Source organism: Anabas testudineus, chromosome 15 (genome assembly GCF_900324465.2).
Source record: "Anabas testudineus chromosome 15, fAnaTes1.2, whole genome shotgun sequence".
NCBI lineage: Eukaryota > Metazoa > Chordata > Actinopteri > Anabantiformes > Anabantidae > Anabas > Anabas testudineus.
Genome location: NC_046624.1, coordinates 18675812 through 18683691, shown reverse-complemented (window position 1 = coordinate 18683691; position 7880 = coordinate 18675812).

The following is a 7880-nucleotide window of genomic DNA, read 5'->3' as shown; positions in this document are numbered from 1 at the left end:
TAGGTTACAATTACGTGAGTGCTGGTGTGAAATTCACTTTGCTCTGCTACAATCTGTACAGTCCAGGTTGTCATTTTGAAATTATAAGTGTGCTTCTAAAGCTATTTATGAACTATGCAAAAGCAGGTGGACACACATGCACATAACTAAAGTATGTACAGATGTCTCCTCAAATATTTGGCCATAATGTGAATTCCCAAGTCCAGTATATGTATTTTGGCATTAGATTTGTATGTTTACACGCAAATCTTATTATAAAAGAGGAAGAAATACAGTAGGTGAGACAGCTGAGATAATATTGGAATGATACTCTAAAAAACATTGTAGGCCATACAACAAATACAAAGACAAACATGCAGAAAATCCACTGAAAATGTGTTTCTCTCAAAATGCACTGCCTGCAATTGGCAGTTTTTGAGCACAAGGAGGCGAGCACATATGAAAACATGGATGAGACTGTGAGTATATGAGTAATGACTCAGAACAACAAGAGGGAAACAAAGACATTTAAGGACACAACCCTGTGCTCTCACATGCACAAGTAATATCCATTCAAATCTGATCATGTTTTCTGTAAAGCAGTCTCAGTAAAACATGTTATTAAGTGTTTGCACAGCAGCAAACAACACAAATACAATAGAATAGTCATACAAATGCATCTCCACTGATTTCAAAGGGACATCTGTGGTAAAAAAGAAAGGTGTTAGCTGAAACAATTATCTCTTTTTACAGAGATGCAACTAATGATTATTCACAGATTCTGGAACCAGTAGAAAGTGCAAAACTGTTGTTATTGAGATCTGTGGATTATCCAGACTAACAAACTCTTACTGGAGTATATTTCTGACTAAAATAAAAATCTGATGAAGAATAATGAAAGCTACAAAATAAAAAAAATGTATGTTTAAAAGGAACTTGGCACATTTGCTAAATAGAGATGTTATTGATGATGTTTCAAATTAAATTCAATCCCCTCTACTGCATGAAGGCATTTTAATTTACAATGTAATGAGCCTTGTGGTTTTTGTTGGAGCTATAAATAAAATACTCCTGATAAAGAAAATATGTCAATATTATACTTTTCCAGAGAGGATGTGTTTAAATAGCTTCTTCTATTTGATTAACATTAAAACAGAGGAAAAACAAAAACAACAAACAAACAAACAAACAAACAAACAAACAAACATATCAACTTTACAGTGAAATAAAACAGAGAAAAACAGAAACTGTTTCAAGCTGTTTTGTTTTGATAAAAGACTTAGATGATTAATTAAGTCCCTAAAATGTCAGTGAATTTTCTAATTCATACTCCTGTATTTCCATCTTTTTCTTGATTAAAACATCTTTCATGTCATCACATAATGTTAACCAACCACACGAACGCTGTTTGCCTTAACACACCTGCCCACACGCTTGCTTGCAGGAAAGTATTGATTTCCACAGGTTCCCTTCAAAAGACACAGGAACATACAGACTTCTGCCGATGCCACAGCATGACTCCGTAACACACAGATATAACACATGACATATTTGATAAATGATGTCTGTGTGTGAGGCCCACTGCACTATACCAGCTTGCAGCCTCCTACACACTGACACTTTCGTGCATGAAAAGACACGTGCAGAGACTCATGTTGCCATGATACTGTGAGTCAGTGCCACAGCCAAATTTATCGGCAAAGATCCAAATTTAACATAATGTTTAATCCAAACCTGGCACTAAACCAAAAAGGTGGATGCACAGAAAAGCGATCTATTATCAGATCAAAACAGAGAAATACTGGATTTTGCTTTTACAAAACCAAGAAAGCACAGATTTGTATGGAGAATCATGGACATAACACATTATTTTAGCGTGCATAAGGAACTGTGTAACAGATTTTAAGCCATTTAATGTAATTTGAAAAGCTTGTGTTTGTCAGTCTGAGATCCTTCACACTGAAAGTAGAGGACTGAGTGTCACATTCTGACATGGAAATGAAGGGTCATCCGAATTGCAGTGTTACTCTTGTGTTACTCTCTATTTCCAGTGAGATTTTCTGTGATGTTAACAGAGGAAATTATTATAAGCGTCACACTTGACAGTGTGGCTCATTGTCACTCTGAATTGTGCTTTCAGAAATCTAATGTCCAGTTTGTTTTTGCTGTGAACTGATTGTGGTTCAAACATTGCACAAATCAGGCTGATTTGAATACATTAGTCAAAAATGATTGTCAAGCAACTTTTCACTCTTCTGATGGTCAGAAACTGTCAAAACCGCTGGAGACATCTGCTTCTGCTGTTGTGAATCTGTGCCTGTGAGCTCTTCAACGTTGACTTGCAGACAGAGTAGTGCTCCAGATTGATTTTGTGCTCTCTCAAGTCTTCTGCCTTCAGTATATTTCCATGGATAACAGTCTAGGATACTTCACATAAACGCAGAAGGTACTTTGCTTCAGTAAACACTGGGGAAGCACTAAACAGTTTCATTGCTGTCAGCACAAAAGAGCAGTTAAGATGCTCTGTTGTTGTGATTGGTGAGATGAGACAGAGGCATCCAGGGGTGGGAGGTTTAATCTCAGCTGGATTCGGTTCAGGATCTTTCTGCTGGATTTGCATACAGAAAGTCCAATGAATGGAGTAATCACACAGTGCCACTGGTAAGTACTGCGCCTGTTACTGTAATTTGGGAGCCGAGATTCCTCCTATGGATTTCTATTCTACATTAATAATTGAAGACAATTGCAACCTGGGACTTAAGTCTATTAGGATGAGCAACATCAAGACTCTCAGACAGGTGATAAAAACAAACTAAATCCAAAGATAAAACATATTTTCAGTTGAATTTTATGATCCCCTCACATACAAACTGTGTTGTTGGAAGAAGACTATGTTTAGCACAGCTTCCAGAAAGCAAAGCTACCCACAACAAAGAGAGCTCAGAACGTGCTTCTAGTAATACAAACAGGAGAAAATGTTAAGCTGCTTATTAAAAACCAGAGTCCCTCAGTGGAAGCAAAACAAACGGCTAAAAACAGTTGCATTACAGTTTGTATTTTAAATCACAATTTCATTTAGAGTGCAGTTGTGTGGCTTCGGCTGCAGAGTGTTTGTGTTGATCATCCTTCTCATTCTCATGAACATCTCAGAACAAACTGAATCGATTTTAATAGTATAAAGTCAAGGTCTCTGTGGCCTGATGTCTGTCCCATTCCTGCAATGTCTCACGAATTCCTGGAGTGAATTCTCATGTTTGTAAGGTTTTGTTTCTTGTAATTTTTCAGTGGAATAGAGAATAATCGTGTGATTTGCATGTTTGTCTTTGCTTCTCATTTCGAGGTAAAACCGTGTTAGATAAGCATCTTAAAGGGTTTGTTTACCCCCTCACTTGCTTCTAATGATGTCACCAGATCACAGTACAGCACATGGACAGTCTTCCTTCAAGAACTTGCTTTTTTAATTCGCTGCACACTGCGTTTACCGACAGAAACCTAATGACAGAAAAGCACACCGATGTTTCCCGACACACACAAACACGACTCAAGACACTCCTACTGCCCACACACTGGCACTCACACAAATGCACATACATAAACAGCCAAATGCATTAAAACACACACACACACGCATGCGCACACGCGCACACAGCCCAGCCTTCACCAGCAGATATCTGTGCTGGGAGCTTATATAAGGGAGAGTGGGAGGCTGAGAGCTATTTCAGGACTAGAAAAGACGAAAGTGTGCGTGTGCATGGCTATAGTACCCATATGGATTTGTATTGGTGCTGCTGCTGTGTGTGTAGGCCTGTTGTAAGGACTATAAGGACTCTGATTCAGTGGGTTTCATAACCAGTCAAGTTTGAAGTGAAGTTTGGCTCAGAACCTCTGGCAGCTCAGAGTCTTTGTGCCTACGATGCGCTCAGTCACACCCTGGAGCAGCCCGCACACACATTTAAAAGTCAACGATTTCACAAAGCTGCATAGCAACTGGAAAATGTCTTGTTGCTGTTGTAGCCACAGACACATCAAGTGCATCCAGATGTTGCTGCAGTAACATCTCCTGCCTCTCTCTCTGACAGGAGACTTTTTCAAAAGCCTTTTAATTGCAGACCTCCCCCCTCCCCCTTTCTATTAATCATGCTGCCCTCTCCTCCATCCCCAGAAAGATAAGGCCCAATTCTCACATCCACCAGGTTGGACACACCTAACGACCCAATTTAGGAGGTAGGAGGGGTGGCAGAGGTGTGACTATTACATCTTTTCACACCTTCCCCTTCATAGTCTCACCTAATTAACCTATTCAGACCAGGTGTAAAGTAAAACCAACCTGGAGGATAAATTTGTGGTCTAACTATCTCCAACTATCTTCAGACTAAAGAAGCTACTTGGATAAGTAGTGAAACGTTTCCACCTAAGGAGGAAGTCCAGTTGCCATGACTCAACTTCCAGATAACTTCAGCTGGATGACTCTTCACCGACATTTTACAGATGTGTAGGAACAAAAACACTTTCTAACAAAAGGGAAGTAGATATCCTAGATGTTATGAGCTACTTCAAATTAACAATGAGAAGCTGCTTTAAAAGGATAAAGTGAGCAGCAGCGTGCATTCAGACAGCAGCAGAAGGCTAACCATCAAGTACATGGTGTAAACAGCAGTGAAATAAAGTTTTTCTGATGGCTTGTCAATGAAGAGTCTAATCTAAGACGTTAAGCTTTCTTTAGTTCTGGAGGCGACAGGACTCTTCTCACTTGATTCTGGACCGACTGAAACTGTGAGCAGTAGCTGGGGGGCAGTGCTGATATAAGCATACTGATCCAAAGTTTGTCCTTGTTAGTGTGATTCAGTCTGTGGGTTCTGGAGAGCTGGGCTCTGAAGTGTGAAGGCACATTTGACTGCTCCCGCCTCCACCACTAAATCATCTGTATCAGCGTTAGAAGGACCTTTTGCTGCAGTACCTTTAAAAAAAGCAGCCTCATGTTCTCAAATCAAGGATGTTTTATCAGGTGTGCCTTGTTTAAAAAGAACAGGAGCACAGTAATGTTACACAAAAAATAAATGAACCACCCGATTAACAGAAAAATACGAAAATACGCATAAAAGACATTTAATAAATCCATTATCCTAATGGATGGAGAACTTGGAGAGAACCCATGCAGAGAACATGCCAATGCTGCACTAAGAGGCACCAGACCGACCTGAGAACTTAAACCCAGGTCCTCTGTGCTGAGAGGTGACAGAACCAACCACTACATCACCGTGCTGCATCTAAACAGCATTTAATTCCATTTTTGGTCAAACATCAACTTTCATCCTCCTCTGATTTCTTTTTGATGAAGTGAGAATGTTTGCCTGCAGCTTCTCTCACTCAGTTATGTGAAAATGACTAAAAGTGTTACTCTGATGGTGCTGCAGCCAGCAGATGATATTTTCTTAATACATTTAAATATGAACATGTTCAGAACAGGAAAACAAATAGCATTTCTGTGTTTCACTTACAAATTAACTGTATTTCTTGCTGTCGAACCAAGTTAGCAGCTCCTTTAAGGGTCAAACTGTAATTTTTATCACATTGATGTGAGATTTATTCACCCGTTTAGAATTTGAGTTACAAACATCCCTTTGTGTGCTTCTCACTTGAACAAGTAGTGCAGCATCAGTAACACTAATGATTAAGATTTAGTTGTCTAGTGTTAAGTCTGTTAAAAAAACGTGTCAACCAACGCTGTGTTAGAATTTGTTTGGCTATGTGTGCTGAGAAGTTTTATGCAGTTCAAGCAGCTGTGAAACATTACCAGTAATAAAATGTTACACAATCCAAATTTATATTAGTTTAACATGGTTTAAACACAGTGGCTTTAATAGGATAATATCTGGCACTGAGGCCACTTCTGCACCTTCCTGTCGAGTCTTTACACCTTTAGAAGTCTTCTTGTTTTCCATTTTAAATTGATAAACTTGCAATAACAAACAACTAATTTTGTCAGTGGAACTCTGGACTAATGTTTCCTATAGGCCTCTGTAGATATTACATTAAAAAGCTGAGACCCAGATGCTCAGTGCAGTTTGGGACCAGCTGTACGAAATCCATCCATCCATCCATCCTCTCATTTTACATTAAATCTCCATCAATGGCAGTCAATATTCATATCATAAGAAGAGTGGGCGTCATGAATGTAATTGTTGATTATCAGTTTTGGTAACACTTTAGATTACAGCTCTTAGCGAGAGCTCATACTGCTTAGTATAAAAACATGCACCCATTTTATTATTGCAGGATACAAGAGTAGGTTTGCTCTTAAAACCGTCTATTAACTACATGTTTCCTCAGGGACGTGGATAAGCCAGAATGATAGTGGAAGACTAAGACATGTTGGTTTGAAGGAGATCCTGTTTTACTTCTTCAATTCTGAGTTCAACAGACAAATTCTGTGGGGAAAAGGTCGAGGTTTCCATCCATGAACTGAAGCTGGACAGAAAGTGCATCATGCAGCAAAACAATGACCCTAAACACACAAGTCGTTTTACCAAAGAATGGTTAAAGCTGAAGAGATGTAATGTTTTTGAATCACGAGAGAGTTATTACCTTAATCTCATAGAAATGCTTAAACTTGGATAACTTTCCACAGTAAATGAGTGAAATACTTTGTTGTTGGTCTTATTCGATTAACTGGTTTCTTGTGTGAATCCAATTATTATAATTAAGAAAAGATTTTATTTTGCATCAAAGTTCTATAATAATAAAGGTTTGTGCTGGCATGAACAAAACTAAACAAACAAAAAAAGACTGTACATAAATAAAAGTTGTCAGTCAAGATCAAATATATCCCGATAAAGTAAAAATACACCACTGAGCTTGAAAAGAAGTGAAGGATTACATTTTTCTTTCAAGCTTTCATCTCTGAGGCTCCACTAATTAGTTTCCCAAACACTACTTGAGAAGCCTGTGGGGCATCATTCAGCAACTCCAAATTCTAAACTTCCAATTTATGTTATCAAGTATGGACTTAGGAAGTTAGTATCCCCTGAAAAAACAGTTAAAACAGTCGTTTAATGAGCGTACGCATCAATTTGTTCCTAGTGATGAATATCGCGTTTTAGAATGAGGCACTTTAAATTATTCAGAGAAGAGATAATGAGCAGACATCCCACACAAGGGCGCAAAAACAACTTCCACAAGCCTGGCAGTCATCGGCACACGGTTTGTAATGAAGCAGCATTACCCGAGTGGTGCAGAAAATTGCTGGCAAGTAAGTGGTGGAGTTGAAAAGGTTACGCAGACTCGTCCACCTCATGGAACTAGTTTTCTTGAGGGGGAACATAAGCAGCTGAATTAGATACAACTGCCAGAAGAGTTCAGCTAAAAAGGTCCGATAGCAGCTCACACTCTTCCCGAGACTCCACGTAACCTCTGGCTTTTTGGGTTTATTGATCCTGAGATTGGAAGAACTTCAAAAGTGTTGCAGCTCTTGTGGGTTTTTTTTAAATAACATAATATGGAACAGGGAAACACGCGGAATAGATAAGAGTACTGCAGCTGCAGGTAATGCTTTGTTGTTGTTTTTATTGCTGATTTAAGGGTCTGTGAGCAGTGTGTACAGTATTTATGCTAGATTTGACCCAAGGCATTGATTTTTATTTGGCCCTGCATAGATTAATGTAACTGGAAATATGTGTTGAGCATTAACAATGAATAATTTTTGTGGTTCTAGCATTAAGTTTTTAAATTTTAGGACCTAGAATTGCCAACTAAAACCGCAGCAGTGTCAGCAAATCAGCTAATTTTTATCCGCACACACACACACACACACACACACACACACACACACACACACACACACACACACACACACACACACACACACACACACACACACACACACACACACACACACACACACG